Source organism: Dromaius novaehollandiae, chromosome 1, assembly GCF_036370855.1.
Source record: "Dromaius novaehollandiae isolate bDroNov1 chromosome 1, bDroNov1.hap1, whole genome shotgun sequence".
In the NCBI taxonomy this organism is placed as follows: Eukaryota; Metazoa; Chordata; class Aves; order Casuariiformes; family Dromaiidae; genus Dromaius; species Dromaius novaehollandiae.
In genome coordinates, this window is record NC_088098.1 from 166094530 (window position 1) to 166114083 (window position 19554).

A 19554-nucleotide genomic window follows, 5' to 3' on the forward strand; every position below is an offset into this window, starting at 1 on the left:
CTGTTTATCTTGATGAAACACATTCTGTAAATATTCTTAAAGGACAAATAAAAGAAGGGCCACGGAGGACAGGTTCTAGGTGCTTTGTGTATGTGTGTGTCACCCAAAGAGAGGGATTATTTAGTTCCACTGGAGAAAATTTTATGAAAATTAAGAACTTTACCTATTGAAAATCACTGACTGCACTGAAGTCCTTTTAGCTATGATTTAAAATACAAAATGCATCCACCCTTACCAAAAACATGTCTTTCCAAGAACATTAAAAATTCTTTTAAGACTATAGTTATTTAAAATATCAAACCATGTTTGGTTTAAGAACTCCTATAATACTTTACATATACATGTATATAGTACTAGTCACTAACAGATTGAAATAACTAGTCCTGATAGAATTAATCATAGAACAAAATTCTTCATTACATGTAGAAATTTATGAAACTTACAGTTTGTATGATTACCACAAGATGTCATCATAACTGTGATGAGATGTATTTTCCTGAATTTGATTCATTATTAGCACTTATATATATAAATATTGTCAGATTGCATCTTTTAGTGTTTTCAAATAGTTAAAAGTATACTGTTTCCAGTTTTACCATGACTTGTCTGTGGATAGGTTACAATTACCTACAACATTTTCCTGAAACTTTACTGATTTTAACTGAAGAAAATATATATTTAAGAGGCATTTCATTAAACAGAGTTAATGTACTCTGCTATGATGTAACCTATCAGGATTTAAAGTTGAAGGAGTCTACCATAGCAATGCAATGAAGAATTCTTAATTTTGTACTTTAATTTATGCTGTTAACAAGGCAGATTCTTTTAAAGAAGATATACTACCTTACTTCTGAAATGATTTTTATAAGACCCAATAATGCATATATATAAATTTGTGTAAAATCACAATTTATTCTCAATATTCCGGAATAAAATCATACATTACTGTTTGTTCATATATCCATCCATCCTTTGGCTGAAGGCCCTTATGATTCCTCATTCTCTGACTCATCCCAAATTGATCTGATCTGACTGATCCCCAACCACCTTGTATGTGGTTTTTGTAGCATGGGAATCCTGCCTCTGTCTGAAGCTTGCTTATGGCAAGTCCACCATGTTGTTTCAAGTCAGGGAAGGAATAATCTGAAAATCTTATTGTGAAACTCCATTAGCATATGCTGGACTCATTGCCTGTAAACTGAGCTTAAGGGCATTGGGTTCAAATTACTACCGTGCTAGAAAAGCATGTTTTAAAATAACATCTACTAATAGCAGTTTCACTCTAATAAAAAGTTTCCTGTTTGAGCACATCTTAATTTTGACTTACCCCAAATGATTTTGTTCAGTTTTAGTATTTAAAAATGCTTTGTCTCAGTCTTAGGCAGTATAGTATTTTAGAACCTCAGACAGGAAAATGTTTTATTTCTGGTATTTTTTCCCCAAAGGGAAGAGAAGAAAGAGAGAAGAATCATAAAATCTGTGTATGAAGGGATGGATAAACAGATCAACTGGTGTCATTCATAGTAAAAGTAAAAAAGATACAGAATGAAAGTTCTTTTAGTTCTACCATGGATTCTTATTTGAATCCACAGTAAGGGATTCCTTTTGTGGATCGTTATAATGATTTTGTGATTTCAAAGTGACAAAACTAACAATCACACTTTTATGGATTAATAAGATAATAGTATAAATAGTTATGTAAACCATAGAATATAAAAATATGTTTTATGTAACATAAAAATACTTGTAGCTGTGATTTTCCACAATTCCCTAACCTCTGTTTTTAAACCAATACGTGTTTTGCTAGCTGTGAATGTCTGATGCTTCTCACTAGCTTTGACTCATCTTGTGATTTTGCCACACTCACTTTTCTTTTGGCTTTTGGCATATCTGCTTTCAGATGATACATTGCTTAAAGGCTTTAGCAGACACGGTATACTCATTTAAAAGAACAGTATGACAGAAAGAAAAAAAAATTTCCTCCATGCCAAAAAAAAAAAAATCTTTCTTGAAAATATGTCAAAGGAAAAAGTTAATGACTCAATGTTTGAATTGGAATTTCAGATTTATCATGAGAATATCCTTATTACCAGATCCACAGGTTGTGTAGATTAATACAGCTCTTTTGTAGCCACAGGAGCTATTTTGCAGTGGTTGAGGTTTGATCGTTATGTATGTGCTGGTCACGAATTTTGCTCCACTGATATTTCAAAAATGTTTTTAAATTTAGGAAGTTATAAATACAACTGTATCTTTATAGCTTTCTATAGTTATAAATAGTAACCTGTGAAAAACTGCAACTTTCAAAATTTAAATGAAATAAAAAGCAAGATTGCCACCTAAAAAAATTATGCCATCTCATGACATGTAAGTACATAAGAAAATTTATTGTCACCCTAGGAATATATGCATTTGCTCTTTGTAATCCTACTAAAATTACATATGTAGAAAATAATCTCTACTATCACATGTACTGCTACTACATACCTTCTTATATTTATTTGTAAAAATTATTTGTTCATTGTATGGCTTTGTCTAATTCATAGCTAGAAAATAGGAACTAGTGAGATACGCTTTAGACATACCTGTCAACCAGAGCCTTTTGATAGAAGATAAATCTTTTGTTTACTGTAAAGACAACTTTTTACGGCTTCAATATTTCTATTAAAACGGTTTGCCTTAAATAACAATTGATGGCATACAAATTGAATAATTCTCCTTTTTTGTAGTAATGGTAATTTTTGATATATAGAGGATATACTAGCAATTATTTTTCCCAGAAGCACTTCAATACTTTTACTAGTACTCTATGTTTATCTAGTTACCCTTGAAGGCTGTATTATATATGGCCTAATTCTCCAACAAGCATGGGACTTCAGTCTTCTTATCTATTATCCTCCAGAAAATATCATCCCTTGATGTTTTCTAGAGTATGGCTAGGTTTATGAAGCATTTAGTCTTCCCCTGTCAAAATATGAAGTGAGATATATCCACAGGCATACTGGGTATCGTAGTTCTCTAAAACTCTCACCCACTTTACGTGAATCAGTGAAAAAATGAAAGTAGGAGACTGGAGAAAGAGACTTAATTCTTTCAAGTATGAAATCACTTGAGTAATAGTTGAAGTAAATTTTCATGTTATATACAGATTTTAGAGGTTTTAGGCTTTTTTACTATATCAGAAAAAAAAATTAAATTACTTCAAACTTTCAGGAGGCTTATTCTTTCAACTACTGCATGTAAGGCTGAGCCTTTCCCTTTCCTGGTGAAAAAAAAAAAAGCTCCATCACTAAGCTGGATTCTGAAATAGCCTACTGCCATGAGTAATACTAATAATACACTAAGAAATGGTAAATGCAGTATGAAAATGTAGGATGGGCACACACTTCTGTTACTGTTTTGTTACATACAGTACTGTGTTGTCACATGATAGATCTTTTGCCTTGTGCACCTTCTAGTGCTACAATCATGAAAATTCTGAGCATGAGGAGACTTCTTGAAGACCCCTCATTAACTGGCTAAAACTTTCATGAAACATCTGTTATAAAACTTACAGTATGTGTACTGCAAGTACACATATAGTATACTGAACTGTAGCTTAATAGATGGCATAAAACATTTTAAAGTTGCGCAGAATTTTTTTTCCCTAAATGGCTTATCATTGTTTTTCTGATGTCTGTTCCCTAACCTATTATGATATAGGACTGTACAAAACAACTTCAATTTCTTGAATGGGAACTGTCCGGTTCCAATATTATGTGTGTTGGATGACCACATTGCTAATGAATGGTGAAATGACAAACAAATGATTAGAGTTAGTCAAAGTGGAATCTTATAAAATCTTAATATCAAGACCATCCTTTTTTCTTCTTAGTGTGCCATATACTGTACAGTTAATAAATATTCCAGAAAAATGGTAGTTTTAACATGTTTACTGAACCTAGACTTTCATGTACCATGTATAACAATTGTATCTGAATATAAATGGAAAAGAATAAATTATGTACAGTATGTAAGTTATGTAAGACAGTTGGGATATAGGCAAATGAAGAGACAGGGCATGACTGAATGATAATATTGGGAATCTGATGAGAATTAAGAGGATTACTATCAGTGACTGTTTATTGCATGTGATTTAAGAAGCCCTAGAAACTATTATCTAGACAGAAATCCTGTAGAATGTGATGGATATTTTATAAACTTACAATAATAATAATAATAATAATAATAATAATAATAATAATAATAATAATAAAAAGGATTGGAGAAAAGAGGTACTTCTTTCTTACTTGAAGAGAAAGTATGGAGATTAAAGATCTGATCTAAAGCCCATGGTATTTTTTTCAAATTATATGTTCCTTGTCTTTGTTTCTCTTGGTATCTGCCTCCCTAACTTAAAGATTATTGATGTGCTTAAATCTATCACTTACCTGTTACATTACCTCATAATCTTTTGTGTGAAGCCAAATAAGAGCTGAAGCTGATCTGCTCACAAACTCCCTGGAACTCCTGGAGAAACTGCAGTTTCGGAAGGGTTGAAATTTAATTCTTTAACTGGGAGTTCAGACCCTACAGTACCAATAATTTATTGCAGACATGCTCAGAGTATAGCAAAAATGGAGACCACTGCTCTAAACAAAGACCATTCATATCATATTCTTTACCACTGCATAGGTAATGAGAGCATTTATATATCCTGATAGATCAATGTGGAACTATGTGGGGACACAGAGTTTCTCTTACAGTCATTCACTAATGCTGAAGCTGTATAAATGGTCGGATTTTTCATTGGAAGAGGACCTCAATTTTTTGAGGTACTCTTTTCTCTCTCTCCAGCATACCAAATAGCTACTACAAAATGTAGTAGAGTGGGTGGCCCACTTCATAATAGTCTAGTGCTTAAGCCTTCTTTTCAGATCTCTTACTTCTCTAGTGAGAATACTAGCCAGCAGCTTATGGAATTATTTCAGCTGTCCTCCACTACCTCTCTTTCTGGAGCTTTTATACTTAGAATAAAATACTAAAGTATTAATACTTTTGTAAATTACATTAGAATAAAATGCTAAAATAAAACTCTGTGCAAATGGAAGATGCGGAGATTTATTTTAGATGCCAATGTCTTGGATGATGACACCTCTTCTTGGATGATGACACCTACCCAAATTCTACTTAGGTTTTATACTACAGCCTAGGCCATGCACCTTCCCCCAGAATTTAACTCTGGAGGTGCACAAACAAACCTCACTTGCTCTTGAAATTTCATCAGTACCTTACATCAAAGACTTACCCATTCATGCTTACAGGCTCCTTTGCAGGCTATGTTTGAGTGGAGATCTTCTTAGATTTCACCTAAATCTTCATAGAAAGTGGTATTTGACTACATGATCAACAGTTAGGAGTCTAAAGACTGATATTCTTAACAAGGGTGACCAAATGTGGTGTCAAAATACGTAGTGTGAAAATGAAATTATTAGATATGGTCAGTATTTGTATGGGCTAAGGTTTCCTCTTTTCTCTGCACTGCACTCTTAATTAACTTAGACAGCTTGCTGATTTTTTAATTTATTTATTCCTTTCTAGTAATTTCATACTTCACTTGCATTGCGTGGAGAATTGTAGTCTTTAACTAAGGCCTGAGTAAATGGTCTGCCCATTATGCACTGCATTACTAAACAATGGATTTGCCCTTACTACCTTTGAGAATTTAGTCCTAATTATCTAACTCTGAATAGAAAATGAACTTTTTGGAATAGTCGGTAGTGGATCTTGAGACATTTCTCAATGTGTGGACTCAAAGTTGATCCTCTCACATTTCCAAGGCTCTTGTTTGGTCTCACTGGTAGAAGATGGTAATGGTGATCAATGGTGATATTGAAACTAAAAGATATTGGTGAGAACTGAGAGGGAGTTCCATGCACAACAAGATCTTACTTAGGACACGTGTCACTCAGAGGTTGAGATCAGACATCTAAGAAAGAAAAAAAAATTCTCGTGCATGAATAATTGCTGACTTGGTAAAAATAGTTTTCACATATCAGTAGATAGCGCCACATTAAAATAATTTACCAGATACTTGATCTGAGTCACAACCTCTGTGGTCTTTTAGCTCATATTGTTTATGAGAAGCTCATCCTTAAGGGGTGTGCAAAGGAGGATTAGCTTCTCAAATCATGGTATCAATTTCTGGATCCTTAGACATTATCTCATTGCCCACCTTTTTTTGCTTTATTTACAAAGCAATGGGCTTTAATTGCTAGGGGATCATAGAAAGCCACCAAAACTTCTTATAAAACTGAAGAGTTGTCTATAAAAACAAATGTCAGGACTATTTTTTTTTTCCTGAGAGGTTTTGAAGGCAGTCCTATGTCTTTCTTTGGGAAACAAAAAACTCTCTAATGGTACTGCAATCAGATGACAGCTTGTAAATGACAAACTTCAACTCAGCACCTGTTTCTCATAGGCTGTATGGGGCAACTAAGGAGCATGTTATGTCAAAATAAATCTCATATTATTTAATCACTGGAAAAAGATGTTCAAAGGTGCATAATTACTTTATGATGTTCTATAATGTATGACATAATTCTAATCACCAAATACAGCAAGCAATAAATGCCCATAGGTAGCCATATATAAATATGGTTAAACAAGTATCTGCGAAGAAGCATTTTGAGTGAACTTCTGAATTCTGTAAATAGTCAGTATTATTCTTTACACATATATTTAAAATTTGTATAAATATATTTGCCCAGCAAGCAATCTGGTTCTAGCCCTGGCAGCGGCTGGGCTGGGTGTCCCTGCTGTGGGGCCACTGGCCCCAGCCCTCCCCAGGGGGACAGCAAGAACCAGAGAGGCAGCTTGGGGTACTTGCCCTATGACTAGCAGTGCAACCTTGAATAAACTTTTTACAAATATAATTTTATGTCAGTCTTACAATGTGTAGAATGTTTAATTAATACTTCATTATCCTGTGAGGTTTTTATATGTGAGGGGAAAGTCATCAGAGAAACGTTTTGTTGTCAAGTATTTATGTGTGTTTCTGTTGATTTGATTTTGGTATGTTTTCGTGATGTTGCACTTTGATCTTTACTCTTTAAAATATCTGTTTTCCTCTTCTACTGCAACGTTTGAAATCACTCTACATAACAGAGATAACAAAAGCATAGTACTGGGAATCAAATGTTATACAAACTTGCAATCATTTTCAATAAGAAAGAGTTAAAGACGTCTTTTTTCCTTTTCACATACTTCTCTGATATTCTAATTTATATTAATAAGCAGAATTTGCCAAATATCTTTAATGCATTATGTTTCAGGGATGGTCTATATTTTTTTTATTAAAAAAAGCATTTAAAATATAATCTTATAGTAATCATTAAATTTTTAAATAATTTTTAGTGAGCTTTTTGAGACTGGATGTTATTTTCAAATAATCTTCTGTATGACACATCATACTCCATGATCTAAATTACTTAATTCCTCAATAATATATCCCCAGATGACTTAACTGTTCATTCTATGGAGTAGAGTCAGTCAATTTAGAACTAAAGCCAAAAAGTCTGTAGGCAGACATATAAAAATGCACAGTATTATGAGTCACCTCTAAGCTTGTGTTTTTGCCTTTGTGTCTTGAAATAAATATCGTAGGATGGAAACCAGTGTACATACATTGGAATTTAAGCACTTACAGTGTCTATCTTAAATCTCAAATATCAGTCTGTATAGTCTTCATTTCACCCAAATGATTCCTGAATATGTAAAATATTTGTGTCTATGCATAATCATCAACTCCACATTCAGAATAAAGTAGTTAGTAGTTCTCTTTTGAAAACCAAATGATTATGGCATTCTTTGAAGATGTAGAAATTGTGGGTTCCCTCCTGCAGGTTGAGGTGAAAATATATATCTGCTGAGTGGATTTAGCCATTGTGTCATCCAATTTGGAGTTATGCAGGAAGCTAAAATCTCCTTAAAATTTAATTGTTTCTTTGAGTAGTGTAGTTTTGTATGCCTAAAATTACATTTGGAATGGATCTTATTTACAAAGATGTATTCATATTGTTGGAATTCATGAGAACACATTACACAGAGCTTTGTCGAAGGAATTTTAAGGATATGTAAGGGGAATAGCTACTGCTTTGATGCAACTGTTGCCAATGTTTGGAGGGGAAAAAAATCTGCTTTTTCCAACACACCTTTTATTTCCCTCCTGGATCCAGGATACTTCTTTTCCTGTGACTTTGAACTCTACATTCCTCCTTTACATCTCTTTCCATCTAGATCTAGATATATCCTCTCTTTGTTTTTCATCCAACTCCTGAGTTCCCTCTTTTTCTTAAAAATGTTCAAGCTTTTTCTTTGAAGATCATCAGAATAAGGAGGATGAACAGCAAAAAAGAAGAATCACGGCTGATGCTAATCATTCTTCTCTGTAGCATTTTCACCCAAGCCTGAAAGCAAATCTGTCCTTTCCAGTTGTGGCTGAAAGAATTGTATACCAAAGAACTCCATCAGCTGTACAGAATAAACCTCCATTTGGGACCTGAAGTGCTGACATTTTATATATATTTTTGCTGACAGGCCAAGAGATGTAAGATGGCCAAGAGACATAAGAAAAAATATAGAACTTTATCTTGCCAAGCATTTGAATATTTAGAAATTACTAGGAGGAGTTAAATTACGTCTAAGACAGCAGTGACTTTTTTCAGTGAGCTCTGTGATGGTGGCTCACTCAGAGACTGCACAGCTGCCTCCTTGAGCCATACTTCACACAGCTGTAGACAAGGTTAGCAGAGCAATGCTGACTGCAGAGTTCAGAAAAGTAAACTGTTTTCATATCCGTTTTCACCAGTTAAAAAGATATAGATACAGATTTGGAAAAATCAAAAGGCTTTACCTCATCTAAATTTCTTTGCAGAAAGGAAACTCTCAAAACAAAGCTGGAGCTTGTCTTTGATTAAAGGTAAAACTGGAAAAAAGTAGTATTTTTTCCATACTTTCTTTTAAGTAAGTCTGTATTGCTTTATTTTAGTTGAATCTGTGGTTGTCCCTTCTTGTGCAACTGGTCTTCTCAGACAAGATAACTGAAATCCCTCAGGATAAAAATACTTAAAATTTGATTTATCTGGTCTGAAAACAGTCTTCAGGAGAGGGAGGTGTTAACACATTGACCCTCTATAATGGAATGGCTCATTCAGAATGGTTAGTTTTCCACATAATCTGTAGTTAGAGGTTGTCGCGTTACATAGATTGCTATCCAGACCCAAATGCATGGTTGTTAGTACACCGTTTTTAATGAAACAATACATTGTCCAGTCTGCTTGAAGCCAAATACAGTCATGTAAAATTTAAAAGATACATGCACCGTTTTCCAAAAAAGTCACCCATTCTGAAATGCCAGTGAGTCTATGAGAGAAAACAAAAAGCATAAATAATGTTTCTACATGTACAAAAATCAATGAAGTTCAGAAAGGAAGTTTGCCAACATCATTATATACTTTAAGATTGGTAAAGTTTCTTTTAAACATTAACTAACCTGTTTTTAAAATATTAAAAATGTAATTTTTGAATCTACAGCCCTGATTTTTTTTAATTATTAACATTATTCTCAAATTCTGTGTATTCTGTAAAAATCCTTTTCTAGCATAACCCTGCTGGGTTTCTGTTTTTTTGATTTTTTGCTTCAACTCAGTCTGTGTGGAAGTGGCTACGAGGGAGTGAAGTTCAAGCGGCTACCAGACGCTTTCTCATCCTTGATTAGGGCTAAATCTGAAGTAGTTCAAGGAGCAAGTGTGAGAAATTGAAATTCAACATTTCAGTTGCACAGAGCTAAGCTTTGAGGTCCCTTTTTTTGTGGCTGTTTGTGCTGCAAGCAGAACAGCACAGCAGCTCCATCGCAAATGCTCCCTCTCAGCTTCATTTTCCATGCGCTGTCTTATAGAGAATATTGCATGTAGGTGGTTACTAACCAAATGAAAATCATGTACATTTTGTAAGTTGAAGGAATTTTGTAGCATAGTGTTCAGAATACTAACCTGTAAGTACAAGTCTTGGCTCAGAGGGTGCTTATGCATTTTATCCAGTAATTCTTTTACATTGCATCTTAGAGCAGCCAGGAGGGTATTATTCCAAAGTGTTTGACTTTGCACTCTGTCCTGTTACATTTTAGCCTGTTTAGAGTCCTCAAGGTTATCTCTTCTCACTGTGCAGAGTTCCTACCCTTGCCTGGTTTGCTTTTTTGACGGTGTTCTAAAACTTGCACTAACTGCTGAATTTCTAGCAGTGTTGTCAGGGTTGTAAGGTTGCTTTTCTTTATGCTTATTACAATTTCCTTTGTACTTTCTTTTGTTTACTTGTCTGATCACAACTGCTTATAGAAGAGAAAAAGAGATGCTATGATGAGCTTGCTGTGGTAAAGAATGAGAACAAAGAAGAGGAGAGAACACTTGTTCAATTCAGTGAGTTATTTAGTAACACCCTTTTTGCATAATATTTTGGAAGAGAAAAACATATTTATTTCACACCTATACAAATGAAAAAACAACTGTTGTCATTCCTTCAGTGCTTGTCGGGATGGATTCTTTTTTTCCTGAGATGTGTAAGGAATCTGTATTTTAGCCTTTTGACAAAACCTGAGTATGGCACCCAAAGTAGACAGGCTGAATGTGGCTCTATATTTGAAATACTTCTTGGTCGTGAACACCTAACCAATCTACAACAGTATTTCTTCGACAACTGTATTCAAAATTGCTGTTAGATTACAGTTTACCGTTTGCAGCTTCCAATTAATGACATTGAATGCTTTATAGAAAGCTCATACTCACAGACATTTAAAAAATACATTAAAAATACAAAGTAGTTAAAAATACAATGAAGCAAGTTGTAAGTTATAAAATTGTATTGTAAGGTCTGTACAGGCTCATTAGAATGTTTTCTTGGTGATGATGATATCTTCTTCGAAATTCGAGACTTGGTTTTCAGTGGCAAAGAATGAAAAACTGAAATTCCTTTCATTAGCTTAGTCACCTCACATTTTTTAGCATAGTTATGTTTATGTACATTTGTGCTCTGAACAGTGGTTCATGGGGTGCACAGATTCCTAAGCTAGCAGCAAATGAGCTAACTCCAGAATCAGAAGCTCTAATTATCTTGTACAGCTAATTGTAGAGAAACAGGGTTAATTAGCCTGGATATAGCACCTTGCCAATACAAGCATGCTGTCTCTGTTGACCCAGGCAAGTAGCTCTGTTTCATGTTGTGGCACACTACTTTGCTGAAGGTTGCTCCACAGATACAGAACACAGTACTGTATTCTGTGTATCTCTTGCAAGTACAAAAATAATTGTAGGTAAGCCCCTAAATGCAGATACATCATAATGTGAAAATAAAATATATTAATTGAACTTACAGCATTTTTTATATCAGGCACTGATTATATCATACAGCTTAACAACTTTGTATCTCACTTCTGACTTGTAACTAGCAAATTATGCTCTGTAAATTATTGAGGCTTAGAAGATCTCTTTTCTTAAAACTCAGGGCCATATTTTACTATTTAAATATATGGCTTTATAAGAGGGAACAACACTACAATAACCACCTTGAAAAATGTTTCTTCTTTACTGGTTTCAGATCGGCCCCTTTTAGAATGGAGTAAAATGACATGGAATTTAAGTGTTTTTTTTTATTTTCAGACATACCTATTTTCCATGGGCAAGCTGTAAGTGTGATAAAAATCTTCTTGGCAATAGGTGAATAGAGCGGGCAGTAGTCATTTTTTCTTGGTTAATTGCTGTTTTGGATTTGTTTCTTGATTACTGGATGTAGAATGCATTAGAAACACAATTACAATACTTTCCATCATCCTAAGAAGATGAATTTAAGGTGATCACACTACTCCACGCTCAGGTCAAACCAACAAAAAATCATCATAGCCAATGATGAAACACATAGACCATTCTTCTTCATTGCTTAAGATGATTAATAGCAACTTTATTTCAAAGAACAAAACAAAGAACAGCTGAAGGTTGGTCCCTACTTTCTTGTTTGCCTCATTTTGCTGATTATCAAAAAAAGCACAGGATGAAGTGAAAGGTCATGTCCTGAAAGGTAACCTTGCCTAGTACCAAGAAAAAATAAATTACAACATTAAATAGAATAATGGAGGTTCTTTAAAATTAAAAAAAATAATAATTTATCAAAAGCATGCTAAAATTTATTAAGATAAAACTGGTCAAATAATACTTTTTTATTACAAAATCTTATCAGTCAATGATAACCTTTTTTGTATTAATCAATTCCTGTTTTTATTGAACATGAATATGTGTAATATTAACACAGGTCGTTATTAAAATGACAGTTGAAATTTGCTTCCATGGAAAATTAATCAAAATAGCTATAAATAAATATTGCTTAAAATGTTTACTTATTTATGATAATGTGAGTTTAATTATTCAGTTGCAACATGATTGCCTTCTTGAATAGAAATAGTTTGGAGGTAAGACTTTTTCTATGCATACAAACTGATACCAAGTAAAAAGATCAAGTAAAACTTATTAATTTAGCTGACAAGCACTTAACTAAATAGATTGCACTGCTTAGTAAAATTTTAGAGGCACTTAAGGTACAGAGTAACCTTTTATGTTCAAATTAAACTTGCGTTTAAGTATTTGCTACATCCCTTTAAAATCTTAGCAGTAGATGGAACTGTAAATAATGCACATTGGTGATCTTAGTTTATGATGAAAATGCACACTACCCTAACAAACACTATCTCATAATTAGTTATCACAATTACTTCTTCATACTTTCTCCCCTCCATTTCTGATTTCCTGCATGCTGTGGGCAGTGGACAATAAAAGGAGCAGCAGAAGTGCCAGGCCCTACAGTGCTCCCCCTGCACTGATCGCCCAAACCGCAGCTTGTGGGCACAAGTATGTGTGGACGAAGTGAGGTAGGTCTGGACTAACATTATATAGTGCACTTACCTGACAGCAAATTAGCTATATAAGCTTACCTTCTGTATAGTGAATAACACTGATCTACATGTTCTTTTTGTTCTTTACTTGATCTTCGTATGTTTTGGAAGAGAAACATAGTACATATTTTTAATTCTCTTGCTGCAACCAAGATTGAAAAAGAGGAAATGGCACATCAGTTTATTAAAGCAGGGTGCTTTTAAAATGGAGAAGAACTGCAATGGATCATTTGCTGAGTTCCATAAAATATGATATAATAATTTATAGAAAGATTCCAATAAGTTCAAAGCATTTCACATTTTAGTATATAGTTCTTGATACTTTGAGGCTTGATATTTGAGGATTATATCCATAAAAGAACAGCATGAATATATTTTAAAACAGCCAAGCTGTTAATTTACATTACCAAAAAAAGAAAAATATATCTGCTATTCTGTTAAGAATAGCAAAAATTCCAAATGTATCTATATTTTTCAAGCTTGTAATGCTGTTACTTTGTACACCTGTTATCCACATAAACAATCATGTATTCATATACTTAATCACCTAAAAGTTGAGATTATTCCACATGAGTAGTTGTATATGAATATGACAAAGGGTTGCATAGTTGGCATCACAAACAATTTTTCACTCTGGGTCAATGGATCCTATTATGGAAGAGGGGGTTAACCATTTTGAATAGGAGAATTAGCGTTCAGTTCTAGATGTGCAATGATGCACATGATAAATGCTCTGCAAGCCAAATGTCCCACCCACATTGTGGAATTCTTTGATAGATATGGGAGGCAGAATATTTCATCCTTAATTTGAATGTTCAAAGTCTGTTACAGCCATACTATGTTTCAATGAAGCCAGAAGTTTCTGTATGACTACAATACTCTCATAGTGTGGATTAAATGGTGGTGCTGGAGCTCTGTTTCAGACACCATATGTTCTTGTCCTATCCAGTTTCATGAAATGTTTTTCTGTCAAAAACACAACATCAACCATTGTTTCTATCCTTTTAATCAAAATAGCAGTACTGAAGTATGGAAAATAACTGTACTTCTACTTACTGCTGTTCCATACAACTGTTCCTTTTAAACAGAAGTATGATTTTTTTTTTTCATGAAAGAATGATCTTTTATGTTGTGGATGAAAAGATTTAAGGAAATTTTGCAACTTTTCATACCAAATCAAATTTTACTTCATATCTGGAATAGAAACCTACAGAAAAAAAGGACATACCACATTAATAATATTCAGAAAAGATGGGGAGATAGAAAAAATGATGGGTGTTGAGGAAAATGGATCAGTAAACTCCAGAAGAAAAGAAATTAGCATTGGAAATAACTAATTAGGATTAAATTTGAATAGAAATTACAGGGTAATATATCTTGGAGTAAATACAATAAAATACGCATCAAGGAATACGAAAAGCACGCAAAGTGCTATTGAAGAAACCTATCTAACTTCAGAGTATAACTAAACTGCTCATCATATATATGTATTTCATATATTTTCAGCAAAATGAAAACAAAGCCTACCTTTAATCAAAAAATTAAAATGTTGGGGATTTCACCTGTCATTTGTTTTTCAGCAGAATGTTTTGACTGTAAAAAGAAATTTTCCACAGAAAGTGGATACACATCATGAAATACATATTAGAAGAAAAAAGAAAGTGTTATCTTATAAAGTAACTTCCAAGGCTTAATTCTGATTGATGTCAAGGGAAACATGCCATGGATCAGTTTTGGTATGGTTTGGATCAGGTTCAGGATGCAGACTGTGAGACTGGGCACTGCACTGGAGCCTTTGTTGAAATATGTTGAAATCAGTGCACTCTTTGATCAGGGACTATAAAAAGCCATTCTTCCTGTGCTTCCCCTCCCTTTTCCCTGAAAAAAAGATAGAAAAAGCTGGCTGAAATAGTGGGAGATGAGAGACCTCTCTGCTCTGGGGGATGCAGCACTTGCCCCAGCAGCATGTTCTCACATCTTCTATGCTCCCTCTCACTTCATTTCCAGTAAAAGAGTGGGGTTTGGGGTCCTGTTTAGTCCAGTGCTCATTTTCCATCCACCTATCTATCTGATCACCTGTTGTGGCTGTAAATAAATTGTCTCACATTGTAACCTCCCAGAATGTTGCATCTTTTCCTGTGCTTCCCAAGAGGCTTGATTTGTGATGCTCTTATGGATCAATTTTGTTGTTACTGTTATGGTGTAAGCAGGTGATTCCGCATTGCACAATGCAGAACACACAAGGATAATAAAACAAGCTCCAAACTGAGAGGACAACACTCATTACCCAGGGCACAATACTGTGCTAACATAAGTATATGGTTTTCAGGCCCCAAGCTACCATTTCTTTGTGAGTACCTTACTAGGTGTTGTAGAAGTAAGTCCTTATTCAGTGCTAACTTAGATATTTTGAATACAGTATTGCACTGCATGGCAGGCAAACCTTGTGACTGGCAATCACTCCATGTGGATAATCAATATAGACTACAGATTACAGTTATAGGTGATATAAAAACTTCAGGTAGTTCTTCACAGTTCCCCAAATCAAAAGCATCATGCAATATATCCCTATTGAGTTACAGGACTGAAAATCCACTACGTAAATTGCTAGTAAATCCTGTAAGACCTGAATTTTAGTCACCAGCCCCATTAGCATCAATATGAGAAGCTGATGTTTTTGCACAGAACAAGATTTCTTGAGAAACAATAAAATGCGACTTGTAGCAACATACAAAATCAAGTCAACATGAAGAAGCTGATCATCTGCTGCATTTTGCAAAGTGTGAGTATAAAAGCTATTTCAATACAAATCACCCTGTATTGCATCATGCTACATAAACAAAATAAATCCACCAAATGCCAGACAGCAGAGTCGACACTAACATTAAAATACATGGCAATGTTTGCTCCGAAAATCTGACATGAGGTACGTAAATAGCGCTTAGTTTGGAGACACCCACAACACCACACATACCATCTTTGAACAACTTGTGCATCTGTAAGACCAGTATGTTTGGCACCACACAGCAGCTGTGCTTAGTATCTGCTTACAAATGTTTATGAAGAGAAAAAAGTATTTCTGAATAAAGTGACACTCAGCCAGGGATTTAGAGTCTTGTCATTTAATTTATTCATTTACCCTGTAGTTCAAATTCTCTTGTTCTTGTTAATTAATAAAATGTCACATTCAAGATTTGTATCAGCAGCCTTCCTTCCATAGCAGGAAACTAGGGTACAGTGCATGAGGCAAAGAAATAATGATGCCCAGAAGATGATGGCTCATGACAGATCTGTCAATTATGGCAGATGACTCAGTAAAAACAAAAAAAATCAGAAAATATCAAAACAATACAATGTCGCTTATGTGACTTCAATCAATCAAAGTCTATCAGCTACCTGAATGAAAGGTAAAATTTGCTTCTACTTTTCAAATTTATATTATCATTGCTTACTTTATATATCTCTAGTTTGATTAATTCAGTCTCCCTCAAAAAGAAATGATTAGACAAGTTAAACGTGCCCAATTGCAAAGGGATGTATGATCAACCTGTCCTGAAAATCTTTGCCTTATTAACATAAGGCAGTTAAAAAGGGAGAAACTTCAAATCAGTGACCATTTTTCAATTTTTACTTCATTAAAACGTATCCTATTTCTTCCAACAAATCTCATTTTCTGCAGTGTCAGACATGCAAGATATATTGTCTGAAATGTGCTTGGAAATGGCTTTCAAGAGGTGCTCCTCAGTAATCTTCCGGAGGTGCAGCTGACCAGCCTGTAGTTCCCTAAATCCTCTGACATGACCATCTTGAAGATGGGTGTGGGGACTGCTTTTTCCCAGTGATCAGGAACCTTGCCGGGCACCATCATCTTTTGAAGATGATGAAGAGCAGCCTCCCAGTGACATTCTCCAGCTCCCTGAGCACCCTTGGTTATGTCCCATCTGGTCTCATGGCTTATGCACATCTTTTACTCCTTAACTCCTTCTTCCTCTCCTGTGGATGCTGCTTCAATCCCACCAGCTTTGGTTCTTTGAGCTTGCAGGGGAATTCACACACACACACACACACACACACACACACACACACAGGGGGGCACCACCTTGCTGACGGGTGGATGCACTAGTAGATTGTAGGGACTGCAGAATTGCACATCAAGCTGGAGCACCCGCAGCTGCAACAGGAGGGGTGTGCACGCAGGGGAACCTGCTGCGCAGAGGGGACCCTGCCCTCCCAGGGGAGGGGTGCGTGTGCCCACACAGCCTGGTGGGAAGGGTGGGTATGTGTGCATGTAACTGCGAATGTGGGGTTGTGGGTGTGTATGTGGGAGTAGGGTTTCTGGGACTGGTTACAGGAGGGTACCTGTTGTATTATATTGTTTCTGAATGTATAGCTCACTGATTAATATATCAGCAATATCTCAGTAAGCTACTACTATCCTGTGAACTGAGCAGTTCCTCTCTGCAACAGAGCTCAGCCTTGAGTCCTTGAGTTCTCCTTAGTTTTCTTGTCATCCATGCTGGCCCTGTGCAAGGCTTCCTCGACTTCCTGCTCATTGGAGTGGATCTTTTATTTTTTTTTAATCTTTTTCTTTCTTTCTTTCTTCCTTTTTTTTTTTTTTTTTTTGCTTTGAGAAGATGCCTTGAAGATCAACCATCTCCCCTGGGCATTTTTGCTCCCATTGGATCCAGCCTAGCAGATCCCTGAACAAGCCAAAACCACTGTCTGTTGTCATGAAAATACAGTGACTGAATAGGGCAATATAAGGCAATAATAAATTAAAATGGAATATTTTGATTTGAAAAGAAAAAAACTTATTGTGCGGCAATCTGCCAAAGTAGAAACTTTGCATACAAATTTGATTTGACATCTGGGAACTCAATTAGAGCAAAAAAAAAAAAAAAAAAAAAAAAAAAAAGGATAACACTTTAAATTAAGTGTCTCCAAATAAGTATTTAATTTCTGCTTAATAAGGTAGTGAGAGGTGAAGGCAAAAGAACGCTTGCATAAAATTGAAGATTTAACTATTCTGTTATTGAGAAATAAATAGACAGGGAGAGAGGGAACAAAAAAATAAAAACCCACCAAAAACAGATGCTCATTTTTAAATCTGCTTTATCTATGTCCCAAAGGGGAGAGTTTCAGAATATTTGAGAACACTAATGTCCAAATTACTCGTAAAAAAGAAAGGAAGTATGGGAAAGAGGGTGACTAAACATGACTGTGGATTATTAAAGAATTTATATGATGCAAATAAATGTTTTCTGATCCTGTACTCTCTAAAATTGGAAAAGAGAGTCTGACAGATATAAATGAAAAGAGCAATATTCATTACAAGTGCAAACATCCATGGAAAAATTGTTCTTCTACCTTCCTTAATAATTTTCAACGCATCTACCTGAAGGCCAATTTGAGATTCATGAAAAAATATGAAGTCAATAATGTTCTGTGAAATGTCATGCCTCAGATGGGCACTACCTTTCATAAAGGAGCCAGATTTAAGTCACTTTTGTGTTCTGATGGATGGGATATTCCAGGGGGATGGGCATACAAACATGATACTATAATGGAAATTAAGGGTATCAAAGGGTACGGTATGAAAGTAGCATTGTGGTTTCTTATCAGTAACAGCTAATGCACAGGCTCTTTCCCCATGGCAAACTCTGTAAGATTGAGGAGCAAGATTGCTTGCATTTACATATTTAACATTTCGGTACATCTCTCTGTGCCAGTATCTTTACAGTAAGGCCTTATTTATGTCAGAAATATGCACCGGTTTTACTTATTCAGTTGCTAAACCATTTTAAGGAGAAAAAATCCTTTATTAACACTCTTATTTTAATTGGAGTGGGCCATTTCAGTTTAGCTTAAGCTAATTCCTGTGTCAAATCTTATTTTAAATTAAATATGATTTTCTATATATTTTTTTTACATCTATTTTGTTAATTACGTTTACTTTTGAATCTCTGGTAAATCCTTTTAGAGGCTGTAAAATTTTTTGGTATGCAGGGGGAATTTTTCTTTCCTGGTTTCTTAGAGCTGGATTTGCTGGAGTCCAAGGCACAAGGGGCTCCTCTGATTCCAGCCTGAAGGATGTGACTGATTCTGTATGCTCAGGCCCAGCCAGCAGTGAGGCCGAGGTTGTCATCTCAGTAGGTGCACACACACACACAAGCACACAACAAACAGGCTAGCAGAATATACATACTCACACACAAAATGGGTCTGAAGCACTCAGTCCACCCAGTAGCTTGTCCCAGACCCAGGTCTCCTCCAGTTGCAGGCCTCCTGACCTGTGGGATGCTCTGACTCCTGGTCCCACACCAATGGCTGGCACTCAGACCTCTCCTCCTACACAACAGCTAGTCTGGCTTAAAGTTTGCTAGGATTTAATATGAATATAGGACAAACTCCAGTGATCAAGTGCAGGGCTTACTCAGGTAAGCGTACTGACCAGCAGCTAGTTTACACATAACCAACCTTTTCCCCTCTATTTTCCCATGCTTGTCATCCCCTCTCCCCCCATGCACTTTGACCCTTCTCCTAAACTTCCCATAATGTCTCACACATTCACACAATCCCCT